Genomic DNA, 19,366 nt, shown 5'->3' on the forward strand with positions numbered 1-19,366 from the left:
TCACTTTCATGGAAAGGGGTTGCCAAGCTTCCAAAAAACTATGAGTTTCCTGAAATCTCAGCACACATTTTTTTCACCCAATCTTGATGACACGTTCAGGTAATGATCAGTACCCCAATCCCACCTGATTCACCAAATTTCGTTCTTCTTGGTTAAACGGTTGGTTGGCAGTAACAGTTTTAATTTTTAGGTTTCACTCTGTTTTCACCTCTATGGATACATGTAGTTGGAACTCTAAATCCAACACGGTTTGTGCTAGCTCTTTGAAACTTGACACAATAAAGTAGTTCCACGTTCTATCACTATGGTTTGTTTCCTATTGATGTAGCCCTAAGCAGAGACGGGCGCAAATCACTTTCATGGAAAGGGGTTGCCAAGCTTCCAAAAAACTACGAGTTTTCTGAAATCTCAGCACACGTTTTTTCATCCAGTATTGATGACACTTTCAGGTAATGATCAGTACCCCAATCCCACTTGGCTCACCAAATTTCGTTCTCTTAGCTTAAACTGTTCGTTGGCAGTAACAGTTTTAATATTTAGGTTTCACTCTGTTTTCTCCTATATGGATACATGTAGTTGGAACTCTAAATCAAACACGGTTTGTGCTAGCTCTTTGAAACTTCAAACAATAAAGTAGTTCCAAGTTCCATCTCTATGGTTTGTTTCCTATTGATGTAACCCTAAGCAGAGACTGGCGCAAATCACTTTCATGAAAGGGGTTGCCAAGCTTCCAAAAAACTACGAGTTTCCTGAAATCTCAGCACACATTTTATCACCCAATCTTGATGATACTTTCAGGTAATGATCAGTACCCCAATCCCACCTGATTCACCAAATTTCGTTCTTCTTGGTTAAACGGTTGGTTGGCAGTAACAGTTTTAATTTTTAGGTTTCACTCTGTTTTCACCTCTATGGATACATGTAGTTGGAACTCTAAATCAAACACGGTTTGTGCTAGCTCTTTGAAACTTGACACAATAAAGTAGTTCCACGTTCTATCACTATGGTTTGTTTCCTATTGATGTAGCCCTAAGCAGAGACGGGCGCAAATCACTTTCATGGAAAGGGGTTGCCAAGCTTCCAAAAAACTACGAGTTTTCTGAAATCTCAGCACACGTTTTTTCATCCAGTATTGATGACACTTTCAGGTAATGATCAGTACCCAATCCCACTTGGCTCACCAAATTTCGTTCTCTTAGGTTAAACTGTTCGTTGGCAGTAACAGTTTTAATATTTAGGTTTCACTCTGTTTTCTCCTATATGGATACATGTAGTTGGAACTCTAAATCAAACACGGTTTGTGCTAGCTCTTTGAAACTTCAAACAATAAAGTAGTTCCAAGTTCCATCTCTATGGTTTGTTTCCTATTGATGTAACCCTAAGCAGAGACTGGCGCAAATCACTTTCATGAAAGGGGTTGCCAAGCTTCCAAAAAACTACGAGTTTCCTGAAATCTCAGCACACATTTTTTCACCCAATCTTGATGACACTTTCAGGTAATGATCAGTACCCCAATCCCACTTGGCTCACCAAATTTCGTTCTTCTAGGTTAAACCGTTCGTTGGCAGTAACAGTGTTAATTTTTCGGTTTCACTCTGTTTTCTCCTATATGGATACATGTAGTTGGAAATCTAAATCAAACACGGTTTGTGCTAGCTCTTTGAAACTTGACACAATAAAGTAGTTCCAAGTTCTATTTCTAAGGTTTGTTTCCTATTGAAGTAGCCCTAAGCAGAGACTGGCACAAATCATTTACATGGAAAGGGGTTGCCAAGCTATCAAAAAACTACGAGTTTCCTGAATCTCAGCACACGATTTTTCACCCAATCTTGATGACACTTTCAGGTAATGATCAGAACCGCAATCACACTTGGCTCACCATATTTCGTTCTTCTAGGTTAAACCATTCGTTGGCAGTAAGAGTTTTAATTTTTAGGTTTCACTCTGGTTTCTCTTATATGGATACATGTATTTGGAACTCTAAATCAAACACGGTTTGTGCTAGCTCTTTGATACTTGACACAATAAAGTAGTTCCAAGTTATATCTCTATGCTTTGTTTCCTATTGATGTAGCCCTAAGCAGAGACCGGCGCAAATCACTTTCATGGAAAGGGGTTGCAAAACTTCTAAAAAACTACGAGTTTCCTGAAATCTCAGCACACATTTTTTCACCCAATCTTGATGACAATTTCAGGTAATGATCAGTACCCCAATCCAATTTGGCTCACCCTATTTTGTTCTTCTAGGTTAAAGCATTCGTTCACAGTAACAGTTTTAATTTTTAGGTTTAAATCTGTTTTCTCCATTATGGACACATGTATTTGGAACTCTAAATCAAAGACGGTTTATGCTAGCTCTTTGAAACTTGACACAATAAAGTAGTTCTACGTTCTCTCTCTATGCTTTGTTTCCTATTGATGTAGCCCTAAGCAGAGACTGGCGCAAATCACTTTCATGGAAAGGGGTTGCTAGGCTTCCAAAAAACTATGAGTTTCCTGAAATCTCAGCACACATTTTTTCACCCAATCTTGATGACACTTTCAGGTAATGATCAGTACCCCAATCCCACTTGGCTCACCAAATTTCGTTCTTCTATGTTAAACCGTTCGTTGGCAGTAACAGTTTTAATTTTTAGGTTTCACTCTGTTTTCTCCTATATGCATACATGTAGTTGGAACTAGAAATCAAACACGGTTTGGGCTAGCTCTTTGAAACTTGACACAATAAAGTAGTTCCAAGTTCTATCACTATGGTTTGTTTCCTATTGATGTAGCCCTAAGCAGAGACTGGCGCAAATCACTTTCATGGAAAGGGATTGCCAAGTTTCTAAAAAACTACGAGTTTATTGAAATCTCAGCACACATTTTTTCACCCAATCTTGATGATACTTTCAGGTAATGATCAGTACCTCAATCTTACTTGGCTCACCAAATTTCGTTCTTCTACATTAAACCGTTCGTTGGCAGTAACTGTGTTAATTTTTAGGTTTCACTTTGTTTTCGCCTATATGGATACATGTAGTTGGAACTCTAAATCAAACACGGTTTGTGCTAGCTCTTTGAAACTTTACACAATAAAGTAGTTCCAAGTAGTATCTCTATGGTTTGTTTTCTCTTGATGTAGCCCTAAGCAGAGAATGGCTCAAATCACTTTCATGGAAATGGGTTGCCAGACTTCTAAAAAACTACGAGTTTCCTGAAACCTCAGCACACATTTTTTCACCCAATCTTGATGACACTTTCAGGTAATGATCAGTACCTCAATCCCACTTGGCTCACCAAATTTCGTTCTTCTAGGTTAAACCGTTCGTTGGAAGTAACAGTATTAATTTTTAGTTTTCACTCTGTTTTCTCCTATATGGATACATGTAGTTGGAACTCTAAATCAAAAACGGTTTGTGCTAGCTCTTTGAAACTTGACACAATATAGTAGTTCCAAGTTCTATCACTATGGTTCGTTTCCTATTGATGTAGCCCTAAGCAGAGACTGGGGCAAATCACTTTCATGGAAAGGGGTTGCCAAGCTATCAAAAAACGAGTTTCCTGAAACTCAGGACAAATTTTTTCACCGAATCTTGATGACACTTTCAGGTAATGATCAGAACCGCAATCCCACTTGGCTCACCAAATTTCGTTCTTCTAGGCCAAACCGTTCGTTGGCAGTAAGAGTTTTAATTTTTAGGTTTCACTCTGTTTTCTCCTATATGGATACATGTAGTTGGAACTCTAAATCAAAAACGGTTTGTGCTAGCTCTTTGAAACTTGAAACAATAAAGTAGTTCCAAGTTCTATCTCTATGGTTTGTTTCCTATTGATGTAGCCCTAAGCAGAGACTGGCGCAAAACACTTTCATGGGAAGGGGTTGGAAAGCTTAAAAAAAAACTACGAGTTTCCTGAAATCTCAGCACACACTTTTTCACCCAATCTTGATGACACTTTCAGGTAATGATCAGTACCCCAATCCCACTTGGCTCAACAAATTTCGTTCTTCTAGGTTACACCGTTCGTTGGCAGTAACAGTTTTAATTTTTAGGTTTCACTCTGTTTTCTCCTATATGGGTACATGTAGTTGGATCTCTAAATCAAACACGGTTTGTGCTAGCTCTTTGAAACTTGACACAAAAGTAGTTCCAAGTTCTATCTCTATGGTTTGTTTCCTATTGATGTAGCCCTAAGCAGAGACTGGCCCAAATCACTTTCATGGAAAGGGGTTGCCAAGCTTCCAAAAAACGACGAGTTTCCTGAAATCTCAGCACATATTTTTTCACCCAATCTGGATGACACTTTCAGGTAATGATCAGTACCCCAATCCCAATTGGCTCACCAAATTTCGTTCTTCTAGGTTAAACCGTTCGTTGGCAGTAACAGTTTTAATTTTTAGGTTTCACTCTGTTTTCTCCTATCTGGGTACATGTAGTTGGAACTCTAAATCAAACACGGTTTGTGCTAGCTCTTTGAAACTTGACACAATAAAGTAGTTCCAAGTTCTATCACTATGGTTTGTTTTCTATTGATGTAGCCCTAAGCAGAGACTGGCGCAAATCACTTTCATGGAAAGGGGTTGCCAAGCTTCCAAAAAACTACGAGTTTATTGAAATCTCAGCACACATTTTTTCACCCAATCTGGATGACACTTTCAGGTAATGATCAATACCCCAATCCCACTTGGCTCACCAAATTTCGTTCTTCTAGGTTAAACCGTTCGTTGGCAGTAACAGTTTTAATTTTTAGGTTTCACTCTGTTTTTTCCTATATGGTTACATGTATTTGGAACTCTAAATCAAAGACGGTTGTGCTAGCTCTTTGAAACTTGACACAATAAAGTAGTTCCAAGTTCTATCTCTATGGTTTGTTTCCTATTGATGTAGCCCTAAGCAGAGACTGGCGCAAATCACTTCCATGGAAAGGGTTTGGCAAGCTTCCAAAAATCTACGAGTTTCCTGAAATCTCAGCACACATTTTTTCACCCAATCTTGATGACACTTTTAGGTAATGATCAGAACCAAAATCCCTCTTGGCTCACCAAATTTCGTTCTTCTAGGTTAAACCGTTCGTTGCCAGTAACAGTTTTAATTTTTAGGTTTCACTCTTTTTTCTCTTATATGGATGCATGTAGTTGGAAATCTAAATCAAACACGGTTTGTGCTAGCTCTTTGAAACTTGACACAATAAAGTACTTCCAAGTTCTATCTCTATGGTTTGTTTCCTATTGATGTATCCCTAAGCAGAGACTGGCGCAAATCACTTTCATTGAAAGGGGTTGCCAAGTTTCCAAAAAACTACGAGTTTCCTGAAATCTCAGCACACATTTTTTCACCCAATCTGGATGACACTTTCAGGTAATGATCAGTACCCGAATCCCACTTGGCTCACCAAATTTCGTTATTCTTGGTTAAACCGTTGGTTTGCAGTAAGAGATTTAATTTTTAGTTTTCACTCTGTTTTCTCCTATATGGGTACATGTAGTTGGAACTCTAAATCAAACACGGTTTGTGCTAGCTCTTTGAAACTTGACACAATAAAGTAGTTCCAAGTTCAATCTCTATGGTTTGTTTCCTATTGATGTAGCCCTAAGCAGAGACCGGCGCAAATCACTTTCATGGAAAGGGGTTGCGAAGCTTCCAAAAAACTACGAGTTTCCTGAATTCTCAGCACACATTTTTTCACCCAATCTGGATGACACATTCAGGTAATGATCAGAACCCCATTCCCACTTGGCTCACCAAATTTCGTTCTTCTAGGTTAAACCGTTTGTTGGCAGTAACAGTATTAATTTTTAGGTTTCACTCTGTTTTCTCCTATATGGGTACATGTATTTGGAACTCTAAATCAAAGACGGTTGTGCTAGCTCTTTGAAACTTGACACAATAAAGTAGTTCCAAGTTCTATCTCTATGGTTTGTTTCCTATTGATGTAGCCCTAAGCAGAGATTGGCGCAAAACACTTTCATGGAAAGGGGTTGGAAAGCTTCCAAAAAACTACGAGTTTCCTGAAATCTCAGCACACACTTTTTCACCCAATCTTGATGACACTTTCAGGTAATGATCAGTACCCCAATCCCACTTGGCTCAAGAAATTTCGTTCTTCTAGGTTACACCGTTCGTTGGCAGTAACAGTTTTAATTTTTAGGTTTCACTCTGTTTTCTCCTATATGGGTACATGTAGTTGGAACTCTAAATCAAACACGGTTTGTGCTAGCTCTTTGAAACTTGACACAATAAAGTAGTTCCAAGTTCTATCAGTATGGTTTGTTTTCTATTGATGTAGCCCTAAGCAGAGACTGGCGCAAATCACTTTCATGGAAAGTGGTTGCCAAGCTTCCAAAAAACTACGAGTTTATTGAAATCTCAGCACACATTTTTTCACCCAATCTGGATGACACTTTCAGGTAATAATCAGTACCCCAATCCCAATTGGCTCACCAAATTTCGTTCTTCTAGGTTAAACCGTTCGTTGGCAGTAACAGTTATAATTTTTAGGTTTCACTCTGTTTTCTCCTATCTGGGTACATGTAGTTGGAACTCTAAATCAAACACTGTTTGTGCTAGCTCTTTGAAACTTGACACAATAAAGTAGTTCCAAGTTCTATCATTATGGTTTGTTTACTATTGATGTAGCCCTAAGCAGAGACTGGCGCAAATCACTTTCATGGAAAGTGGTTGCCAAGCTTCCAAAAAACTACGAGTTTATTGAAATCTCAGCACACATTTTTTCACCCAATCTGGATGACACTTTCAGGTAATGATCAATACCCCAATCCCACTTGGCTCACCAAATTTCGTTCTTCTAGGTTAAACCGTTCGTTGGCAGTAACAGTTTTAATTTTTAGGTTTCACTCTGTTTTTTCCTATATGGATACATGTAGTTTCAACTCTAAATCAAAGACGGTTTGTGCTAGCTCTTTGAAACTTGACACAATAAAGTAGTTCCAAGTTCTATCTCTATGGTTTGTTTCCTATTGATGTAGCCCTAAGCAGAGACTGGCGCAAATCACTTCCATGGAAAGGGTTTGGCAATCTTCCAAAAATCTACGAGTTTCCTGAAATCTCAGCACACATTTTTTCACCCAATCTTGATGACACTTTTAGGTAATGATCAGAACCAAAATCCCTCTTGGCTCACCAAATTTCGTTCTTCTAGGTTAAACCGTTCTTTGCCAGTAACAGTTTTAATTTTTAGGTTTCACTCTTTTTTCTCTTATATGGATACATGTAGTTGGAAATCTAAATCAAACACGGTTTGTGCTAGCTCTTTGAAACTTGACACAATAAAGTACTTCCAAGTTCTATCTCTATGGTTTGTTTCCTATTGATGTATCCCTAAGCAGAGACTGGCACAAATCACTTTCATTGAAAGGGGTTGCCAAGTTTCCAAAAAACTACGAGTTTCCTGAAATCTCTGCACACATTTTTTCACCCAATCTGGATGACACTTTCAGGTAATGATCAGTACCCGAATCCCACTTGGCTCACCAAATTTCGTTATTCTTGGTTAAACCGTTGGTTTGCAGAAAGAGATTTAATTTTTAGTTTTCACTCTGTTTTCTCCTATATGGGTACATGTAGTTGGAACTCTAAATCAAACACGGTTTGTGCTAGCTCTTTGAAACTTGACACAATAAAGTAGTTCCAAGTTCAATCTCTATCGTTTGTTTCCTATTGATGTAGCCCTAAGCAGAGACCAGCGCAAATCACTTTCATGGAAAAGGGTTGCGAAGCTTCCAAAAAACTACGAGTTTCCTGAATTCTCAGCACACATTTTTTCACCCAATCTGGATGACACATTCAGGTAATGATCAGAACCCCATTCCCACTTGGCTCACCAAATTTCGTTCTTCTAGGTTAAACCGTTTGTTGGCAGTAACAGTATTACTTTTTAGGTTTCACTCTGTTTTCTCCTATATGGGTACATGTATTTGGAACTCTAAATCAAAGACGGTTGTGCTAGCTCTTTGAAACTTGACACAATAAAGTAGTTCCAAGTTCTATCTCTATGGTTTGTTTCCTATTGATGTAGCCCTAAGCAGAGATTGGCGCAAAACACTTTCATGGAAAGGGGTTGGAAAGCTTCCAAAAAACTACGAGTTTCCTGAAATCTCAGCACACACTTTTTCACCCAATCTTGATGACACTTTCAGGTAATGATCAGTATCCCAATCCCACTTGGCTCAAGAAATTTCGTTCTTCTAGGTTACACCGTTCGTTGGCAGTAACAGTTTTAATTTTTAGGTTTCACTCTGTTTTCTCCTATATGGGTACATGTAGTTGGAACTCTAAATCAAACACGGTTTGTGCTAGCTCTTTGAAACTTGACACAATAAAGTAGTTCCAAGTTCTGTCTCTATGGTTTGTTTCCTATTTATGTAGCCCTAAGCAGAGACTGGCACAAAACACTTTCATGGAAAGGGGTTGGCAAGCTTAAAAAAAACTACGTGTTTCCTGAAATCACAGCACACACTTTTTCACCCAATCTTGATGACACTTTCAGGTAATGATCAGTACCCCAATCCCACTTGGCTCAACAAATTTCGTTCTTCTAGGTTACACCGTTCGTTGGCAGTAACAGTTTTAATTTTTAGGTTTCACTCTGTTTTCTCCTATATGGGTACATGTAGTTGGAACTCTAAATGAAACACGGTTTGTGCTAGCTCTTTGAAACTTGACACAAAAAAGTAGTTCCAAGTTCTATCACTATGCTTTTTTTCCTATTGATGTAGCCCTAAGCAGAGACTTGCGCAAATCACTTTCATCGAAAGGGGTTGCCAAGCTTCCAAAAAACTACGATTTTTTGAAATCTCCGGACACATTTTTCACCCAATCTGGATGACACTTGCAGGTAATGATCAGTACCCCAATCCCACTTGGCTCACCAAATTTCGTTCTTCTAGGTTAAACCGTTCGTTGGCAGTAACAGTTTTAATTTTTAGGTTTCACTCTGTTTTCTCCTATATGGATACGTGTAGTTGGAACTCTAAATCAAAGACGGTTTGTGCTCGCTCTTTGAAACTTGACACAATAAAGTAGTTCCAAGTTCTATCTCTATGGTTTGCTTTCTATTGATGTAGCCCTAAGCAGAGACTGGTGCAAATCACTTTCATGGAAAGGGGTTGCCAAGCTTCCAAAAAACTACGAGTTTCCTGAAATCTCAGCACACATTTTTTCACCCAATCTGGATGACACTTTCAGGTAATGATCAGTACCCCAATCCCAATTGGCTCACCAAATTTCGTTCTTCTAGGTTAAACCGATCGTTGGCAGTCACAGTTTTAATTTTTAGGTTTCACTCTGTTTTCTCCTATATGGATACATGTAGTTGGAACTCTAAATCAAAGACGGTTTGTGCTAGCTCTTTGAAACTTGACACAATGAAGTAGTTCCAAGTTCTATCTCTATGGTTTGTTTCCTATTGATGTAGCCCTAAGCAGAGACCGGCGCAAATCACTTTCATGAAAGGGGTTGCCAAGCTTCCAAAAAACTACGAGTTTCCTGAAATCTCAGCACACATTTTTTCACCCAATCTTGATGACACTTTCAGGTAATGATCAGTACCCCAATCCCACTTGGCTCACCCTATTTCGTTCTTCTAGGTTAAAGCATTCGTTCACAGTAACAGTTTTAATTTTTAGGTTTCAATCCGTTTTCTCCATTATGGATACATGTATTTGGAACTCTAAATCAAAGACGGTTTATGCTAGCTCTTTGAAACTTGACACAATAAAGTAGTTCCAAGTTATCTCTCTATGGTTTGTTTCCTATTGATGTAGCCCTAAGCAGAGACTGGCGCATATCACTTTCATTGTTAAGGGGTTGCCAAGCTATCAAAAAACTACGAGTTTCCTGAATCTCAGCACACATTTTTTCAGCCAATTTTGATGACACTTTCAGGTAATGATCAGAACCGCAATCCCACTTGGCTCACCAAATTTCGTTCTTCTATGTTAAACCGTTCGTCGGCAGTAACAGTTTTAATTTTTAGGTTTCACTCTGTTTTCTCCTATATGCATACATGTAGTTGGAACTAGAAATCAAACACGGTTTGTGCTAGCTCTTTGAAACTTGACACAATAAAGTAGTTCCAAGTTACATCTCTATGCTTTGTTTCCTATTGATGTAGCCCTAAGCAGAGACTGGCGCAAATCACTTTCATGGAAAGGGATTGCCAAGTTTCTAAAAAACTACGAGTTTTTTGAAATCTCAGCACACATTTTTTCACCCAATCTTGATGACACTTTCAGGTAATGATCAGTACCCCAATCCCACGTGGCTCACCAAATTTCATTCTTCTAGGTTAAACGGTTCGTTGGCAGTAACAGTTTTAATTTTTAGGTTTCACTCTGTTTTTCCCTATATGGATACATGTAATTGGAACTCTAAATCAAAGACGGTTTATGCTAGCTCTTTGAAACATGACACAATAAAGTAGTTCCAAGTTCTATCACTATGGTTTGTTTCCTATTGATGTAGCCCTAAGCAGAGACGGGCGCAAATCACTTTCATGGAAAGGGGTTGCCAAGCTTCCAAAAAACTATGAGTTTCCTGAAATCTCAGCACACATTTTTTTCACCCAATCTTGATGACACGTTCAGGTAATGATCAGTACCCCAATCCCACCTGATTCACCAAATTTCGTTCTTCTTGGTTAAACCGTTGGTTGGCAGTAACAGTTTTAATTTTTAGGTTTCACTCTGTTTTCACCTATATGGATACATGTAGTTGGAACTCTAAATCAAACACGGTTTGTGCTAGCTCTTTGAAACATGACACAATAAAGTAGTTCCACGTTCTATCACTATGGTTTGTTTCCTATTGATGTAGCCCTAAGCAGAGACGGGCGCAAATCACTTTCATGGAAAGGGGTTGCCAAGCTTCCAAAAAACTACGAGTTTTCTGAAATCTCAGCACACGTTTTTTCATCCAGTATTGATGACACATTCAGGTAATGATCAGTACCCCAATCCCACTTGGCTCACCAAATTTCGTTCTCTTAGGTTAAACTGTTCGTTGGCAGTAACAGTTTTAATATTTAGGTTTCACTCTGTTTTCTTTTATATGGATACATGTAGTTGGAACTCTAAATCAAACACGGTTTGTGCTAGCTCTTTGAAACTTCAAACAATAAAGTAGTTCCAAGTTCCATCTCTATGGTTTGTTTCCTATTGATGTAACCCTAAGCAGAGACTGGCGCAAATCACTTTCATGAAAGGGGTTGCCAAGCTTCCAAAAAACTACGAGTTTCCTGAAATCTCAGCACACATTTTTTCACCCAATCTTGATGACACTTTCAGGTAATGATCAGTACCCCAATCCCACTTGGCTCACCAAATTTCGTTCTTCTAGGTTAAACCGTTCATTGGCAGTAACAGTGTTAATTTTTCGGTTTCACTCTGTTTTCTCCTATATGGATACATGTAGTTGGAACTCTAAATCAAACACGGTTTGTGCTAGCTCTTTGAAACTTGACACAATAAAGTAGTTCCAAGTTGTATTTCTAAGGTTTGTTTCCTATTGAAGTAGCCCTAAGCAGAGACTTGCGCAAATCACTTTCATCGAAAGGGGTTGCCAAGCTTCCAAAAAACTACGAGTTTTCTGAAATCTCAGCACACGATTTTTCACCCAATCTTGATGACACTTTCAGGTAATGATCAGAACCGCAATCACACTTGGCTCACCATATTTCGTTCTTCTAGGTTAAACCATTCGTTGGCAGTAAGAGTTTTAATTTTTAGGTTTCACTCTGGTTTCTCCTATATGGATACATGTATTTGGAACTCTAAATCAAAGACGGTTTATGCTAGCTCTTTGAAACTTGACACAATAAAGTAGTTCCAAGTTCTCTCTCTATGCTTTGTTTCCTATTGATGTAGCCCTAAGCAGAGACTGGCGCAAATCACTTTCATGGAAAGGGGTTGCTAGGCTTCCAAAAAACTATGAGTTTCCTGAAATCTCAGCACACATTTTTTCACCCAATCTTGATGACACTTTCAGGTAATGATCAGTACCCCAATCCCACTTGGCTCACCAAATTTCGTTCTTCAATGTTAAACGGTTCTTTGGCAGTAAGAGTTTTAATTTTTAGGTTTCACTCTGGTTTCTCCTATATGGATACATGTATTTAGAACTCTAAATCAAACACGGTTTTTGCTAGCTCATTTATACTTGACACAATAAAGTAGTTCCAAGTTATATCTCTATGCTTTGTTTCCTATTGATGTAGCCCTAAGCAGAGACCGGCGCAAATCACTTTCATTTAAAGGGGTTGCAAAGCTTCTAAAAAACTACAAGTATCCTGAAATCTCAGCACACATTTTTTCACCCAACCTTGATGACACTTTCAGGTAATGATCAGTACCCCAATCCCATTTGGCTCACCCTATTTCGTTCCTCTAGGTTAAAGCATTCGTTCACAGTAACAGTTTTAATTTTTAGGTTTCAATCCGTTTTCTCCATTATGGATACATGTATTTGGAACTCTAAATCAAAGATGGTTTATGCTAGCTCTTTGAAACTTGACACAATAAAGTAGTTCCAAGTTATCTCTCTATGGTTTGTTTCCTATTGATGTAGCCCTAAGCAGAGACTGGCGCAAATCACTTACATGGAAAGGGGTTGCCAAGCTATCAAAAAACTACGAGTTTCCTGAATCTCAGCACACATTTTTTCAGCCAATTTTGATGACACTTTCAGGTAATGATCAGAACCGCAATCCCACTTGGCTCACCAAATTTCGTTCTTCTACGTTAAACCGTTCGTCGGCAGTAACAGTTTTAATTTTTAGGTTTCACTCTGTTTTCTCCTATATGCATACATGTAGTTGGAACTAGAAATCAAACACGGTTTGTGCTAGCTCTTAGAAACTTGACACAATAAAGTAGTTCCAAGTTACATCTCTATGCTTTGTTTCCTATTGATGTAGCCCTAAGCAGAGACTGGCGCAAATCACTTTCATGGAAAGGGATTGCCAAGTTTCTAAAAAACTACGAGTTTTTTGAAATCTCAGCACACATTTTTTCACCCAATCTTGATGACACTTTCAGGTAATGATCAGTACCCCAATCCCACTTGGCTCACCAAATTTCGTTCTTCAATGGTAAACGGTTCTTTGGCAGTAAGAGTTTTAATTTTTAGGTTTCACTCTGGTTTCTCCTATATGGATACATGTATTTAGAACTCTAAATCAAACACGGTTTTTGCTAGCTCATTGATACTTGACACAATAAAGTAGTTCCAAGTTATATCTCTATGCTTTGTTTCCTATTGATGTAGCCCTAAGCAGAGACCGGCGCAAATCACTTTCATGGAAAGGGGTTGCCAAGCTTCCAAAAAACTACGAGTTTCCTGAAATCTCAGCACACATTTCTTCACCCAATCTTGATGACACTTTTAGGTAATGATCAGAACCCCATTCCCACTTGGCTCACCAAATTTCGTTCTTCTAGTTTAAACCGTTCATTGGCAGTAACAGTTTTAATTTTTAGGTTTCACTCTGTTTTCTCCTATATGGATACATGTAGTTGGAACTCTGAATCAAAGACGGTTTATGCTAGCTCTTTGAAACTTGACAAAATAAAGTAGTTCCAAGTCCTATCTTAATGGTTTGTTTCCTATTGATGTAGCCCTAAGGAGAGACTGGTGCAGATCACTCTCATGGAAAAGGGTTGCCAAGCTTCTAGAAAACTACGAGTTACCTGAAATCTCAGCACACATTTTTTACCCAATCTTGATGACACTTTCAGGTAATGATCAGTACCCCAATCCCACTTGGCTCACCAAATTTCGTTCTTCTAGGTTAAACCGTTCATTGGCCGTAACAGTTTAAATTTTTAGGTTTCACTATGTTTTTTCCTATATGGATACATGTAATTGGAACTCTAAATCAAAGACGGTTTATGCTAGCTCTTTGAAACTTGACACAATAAAGTAGTTCCAAGTTCTATCACTATGGTTTGTTTCCTATTGATGTAGCCCTAAGCAGAGACGGGCGCAAATCACTTTCATGGAAAGGGGTTGCCAAGCTTCCAAAAAACTACGAGTTTCCTGAAATCTCAGCACACATTTTTTTCACCTAATCTTGATGACACGTTCAGGCAATGATCAGTACCTCAATCCCACTAGGCTGACCAAATTTCGTTCTTCTTGGTTAAACCGTTCGTTGGCAGTAACAGTTTTAATTTTTAGGTTTCATTCTGTTTTCTTCTATATGGATACATGTATTTGGAACTCTAAATCAAACACGGTTTGTGCTAGCTCTTTGAAACTTGACACAATAAAGTAGTTCCAAGTTCTATTTCTAAGGTTTGTTTCCTATTGAAGTAGCCCTAAGCAGATACTGGCGCAAATCACTTACATGGAAAGGGGTTGCCAAGCTATCAAAAAACTACGAGTTTCCTGAATCTCAGCACACGATTTTTCACCCAATCTTGATGACACTTTCAGGTAATGATCAGAACCGCAATCACACTTGGCTCACCATATTTCGTTCTTCTAGGTTAAACCATTCGTTGGCAGTAAGAGTTTTAATTTTTAGGTTTCACTCTGGTTTCTCCTATATGGACACATGTATTTGGAACTCTAAATCAAACACGGTTTGTGATAGCTCTTTGATACTTGACACAATAAAGTAGTTCCAAGTTATATCTCTATGCTTTGTTTCCTATTGATGTAGCCCTAAGCAGAGACCGGCGCAAATCACTTTCATGGAAAGGGGTTGCAAAGCTTCTAAAAAACTACGAGTATCCTGAAATCTCAGCACACATTTTTTCACCCAATCTTGATGACACTTTCAGGTAATGATCAGTACCCCAATCCAATTTTGCTCACCCTATTTTGTTCCTCTAGGTTAAAGCATTCGTTCACAGTAACAGTTTTAATTTTTAGGTTTCAATCTGTTTTCTCCATTATGGATACATGTATTTGGAACTCTAAATCAAAGACGGTGTATGCTAGCTCTTTGAAACTTGACACAATAAAGTAGTTCCAAGTTCTCTCTCTATGCTTTGTTTCCTATTGATGTAGCCCTAAGCAGAGACTGGCGCAAATCACTTTCATGGAAAGGGGTTGCTAGGCTTCCAAAAAACTATGAGTTTCCTGAAATCTCAGCACACATTTTTTCACCCAATCTTGATGACACTTTCAGGTAATGATCAGTACCCCAATCCCACTTGGCTCACCAAATTTCGTTCTTCAATGTTAAACGGTTCTTTGGCAGTAAGAGTTTTAATTTTTAGGTTTCACTCTGGTTTCTCCTATATGGATACATGTATTTAGAACTCTAAATCAAACACGGTTTTTGCTAGCTCATTGATACTTGACACAATAAAGTAGTTCCAAGTTATATCTCTATGCTTTGTTTCCTATTGATGTAGCCCTAAGCAGAGACCGGCGCAAATCACTTTCATGGAAAGGGGTTGCCAAGCTTCCAAAAAACTACGAGTTTCCTGAAATCTCAGCACACATTTTTTCACCCAATATTGATGACACTTTTAGGTAATGATCAGAACCCCATTCCCACTTGGCTCACCAAATTTCGTTCTTCTAGTTTAAACCGTTCATTGGCAGTAACAGTTTTAATTTTTAGGTTTCACTCTGTTTTCTCCTATATGGATACATGTAGTTGGAACTCTGAATCAAAGACGGTTTATGCTAGCTCTTTGAAACTTGACAAAATAAAGTAGTTCCAAGTCCTATCTTAATGGTTTGTTTCCTATTGATGTAGCCCTAAGGAGAGACTGGTGCAGATCACTCTCATGGAAAAGGGTTGCCAAGCTTCTAGAAAACTACGAGTTACCTGAAATCTCAGCACACATTTTTTACCCAATCTTGATGACACTTTCAGGTAATGATCAGTACCCCAATCCCACTTGGCTCACCAAATTTCGTTCTTCTAGGTTAAACCGTTCGTTGGCCGTAACAGTTTAAATTTTTAGGTTTCACTATGTTTTTTCCTATATGGATACATGTAATTGGAACTCTAAATCAAAGACGCTTTATGCTAGCTCTTTGAAACTTGACACAATAAAGTAGTTCCAAGTTCTATCACTATGGTTTGTTTCCTATTGATGTAGCCCTAAGCAGAGACGGGCGCAAATCACTTTCATGGAAAGGGGTTGCCAAGCTTCCAAAAAACTATGAGTTTCCTGAAATCTCAGCACACATTTTTTTCACCCAATCTTGATGACACGTTCAGGTAATGATCAGTACCCCAATCCCACCTGATTCACCAAATTTCGTTCTTCTTGGTTAAACCGTTGGTTGGCAGTAACAGTTTTAATTTTTAGGTCTCACTCTGTTTTCACCTATATGGATACATGTAGTTGGAACTCTAAATCAAACACGGTTTGTGCTAGCTCTTTGAAACTTGACACAATAAAGTAGTTCCACGTTCTATCACTATGGTTTGTTTCCTATTGATGTAGCCCTAAGCAGAGACGGGCGCAAATCACTTTCATGGAAAGGGGTTGCCAAGCTTCCAAAAAACTACGAGTTTTCTGAAATCTCAGCACACGTTTTTTCATCCAGTATTGATGACACTTTCAGGTAATGATCAGTACCCCAATCCCACTTGGCTCACCAAATTTCGTTCTCTTAGGTTAAACTGTTCGTTGGCAGTAACAGTTTTAATATTTAGGTTTCACTCTGTTTTCTCCTATATGGATACATGTAGTTGGAACTCTAAATCAAACACGGTTTGTGCTAGCTCTTTGAAACTTCAAACAATAAAGTAGTTCCAAGTTCCATCTCTATGGTTTGTTTCCTATTAATGTAACCCTAAGCAGAGACTGGCGCAAATCACTTTCATGAAAGGGGTTGCCAAGCTTCCAAAAAACTACGAGTTTCCTGAAATCTCAGCACACATTTTTTCACCCAATCTTGATGACACTTTCAGGTAATGATCAGTACCCCAATCCCACTTGGCTCACCAAATTTCGTTCTTCTAGGTTAAACCGTTCATTGGCAGTAACAGTGTTAATTTTTCGGTTTCACTCTGTTTTCTCCTATATGGATACATGTAGTTGGAACTCTAAATCAAACACGGTTTGTGCTAGCTCTTTGAAACTTGACACAATAAAGTAGTTCCAAGTTCTATTTCTAAGGTTTGTTTCCTATTGAAGTAGCCCTAAGCAGAGACTGGCGCAAATCACTTACATGGAAAGGGGTTGCCAAGCTATCAAAAAACTACGAGTTTCCTGAATCTCAGCACACGATTTTTCACCCAATCTTGATGACACTTTCAGGTAATGATCAGAACCGCAATCACACTTGGCTCACCATATTTCGTTCTTCTAGGTTAAACCATTCGTTGGCAGTAAGAGTTTTAATTTTTAGGTTTCACTCTGGTTTCTCCTATATGGATACATGTATTTGGAACTCTAAATCAAAGACGGTTTATGCTAGCTCTTTGAAACTTGACACAATAAAATAGTTCCAAGTTCTCTCTCTATGCTTTGTTTCCTATTGATCTAGCCCTAAGCAGAGACTGGCGCAAATCACTTTCATGGAAAGGGGTTGCTTGGCTTCCAAAAAACTATGAGTTTCCTGAAATCTCAGCACACATTTTTTCACCCAATCTTGATGACACTTTCAGGTAATGATCAGTACCCCAATCCCACTTGGCTCACCAAATTTCGTTCTTCAATGTTAAACGGTTCTTTGGCAGTAAGAGTTTTAATTTTTAGGTTTCACTCTGGTTTCTCCTATATGGATACATGTACTTAGAACTCTAATCAAACACGGTTTTTGCTAGCTCATTGATACTTGACACAATAAAGTAGTTCCAAGTTATATCTCTATGCTTTGTTTCCTATTGATGTAGCCCTAAGCAGAGACCGGCGCAAATCACTTTCATTTAAAGGGGTTGCAAAGCTTCTAAAAAACTACGAGTATCCTGAAATCTCAGCACACATTTTTTCACCCAACCTTGATGACACTTTCAGGTAATGATCAGTACCCCAATCCCATTTGGCTCACCCTATTTCGTTCTTCTAGGTTAAAGCATTCGTTCACAGTAACAGTTTTAATTTTTAGGTTTCAATCCGTTTTCTCCATTATGGATACATGTATTTGGAACTCTAAATCAAAGACGGTTTATGCTAGCTCTTTGAAACTTGACACAATAAAGTAGTTCCAAGTTATCTCTCTATGGTTTGTTTCCTATTGATGTAGCCCTAAGCAGAGACTGGCGCAAATCACTTACATGGAAAGGGGTTGCCAAGCTATCAAAAACTACGAGTTTCCTGAATCTCAGCACACATTTTTTCAGCCAATTTTGATGACACTTTCAGGTAATGATCAGAACCGCAATCCCACTTGGCTCACCAAATTTCGTTCTTCTATGTTAAACCGTTCGTCGGCAGTAACAGTTTTAATTTTTAGGTTTCACTCTGTTTTCTCCTATATGCATACATGTAGTTGGAACTAGAAATCAAACACGGTTTGTGCTAGCTCTTTGAAACTTGACACAATAAAGTAGTTCCAAGTTACATCTCTATGCTTTGTTTCCTATTGATGTAGCCCTAAGCAGAGACTGGCGCAAATCACTTTCATGGAAAGGGATTGCCAAGTTTCTAAAAAACTACGAGTTTTTTGAAATCTCAGCACACATTTTTTCACCCAATCTTGATGACACTTTCAGGTAATGATCAGTACCCCAATCCCACTTGGCTCACCAAATTTCGTTCTTCAATGTTAAACGGTTCTTTGGCAGTAAGAGTTTTAATTTTTAGGTTTCACTCTGGTTTCTCCTATATGGATACATGTATTTAGAACTCTAAATCAAACACGGTTTTGCTAGCTCATTGATACTTGACACAATAAAGTAGTTCCAAGTTATATCTCTATGCTTTGTTTCCTATTGATGTACCCCTAAGCAGAGACCGGCGCAAATCACTTTCATGGAAAGGGGTTGCCAAGCTTCCAAAAAACTACGAGTTTCCTGAAATCTCAGCACACATTTTTTCACCCAATCTTGATGACACTTTTAGGTAATGATCAGAACCCCATTCCCACTTGGCTCACCAAATTTCGTTCTTCTAGGTTAAACCGTTCATTGGCAGTAACAGTTTTAATTTTTAGGTTTCACTCTGTTTTCTCCTATATGGATACATGTAGTTGGAACTCTGAATCAAAGACGGTTTATGCTAGCTCTTTGAAACTTCACAAAATAAAGTAGTTCCAAGTCCTATCTTAATGGTTTGTTTCCTATTGATGTAGCCCTAAGGAGAGACTGGTGCAGATCACTCTCATGGAAAAGGGTTGCCAAGCTTCTAGAAAACTACGAGTTACCTGAAATCTCAGCACACATTTTTTACCCAATCTTGATGACACTTTCAGGTAATGATCAGTACCCCAATCCCACTTGGCTCACCAAATTT

Source organism: Spermophilus citellus (genome assembly GCF_964194105.1).
Source record: "Spermophilus citellus genome assembly, chromosome: 14".
Classification (NCBI taxonomy): Eukaryota; Metazoa; Chordata; class Mammalia; order Rodentia; family Sciuridae; genus Spermophilus; species Spermophilus citellus.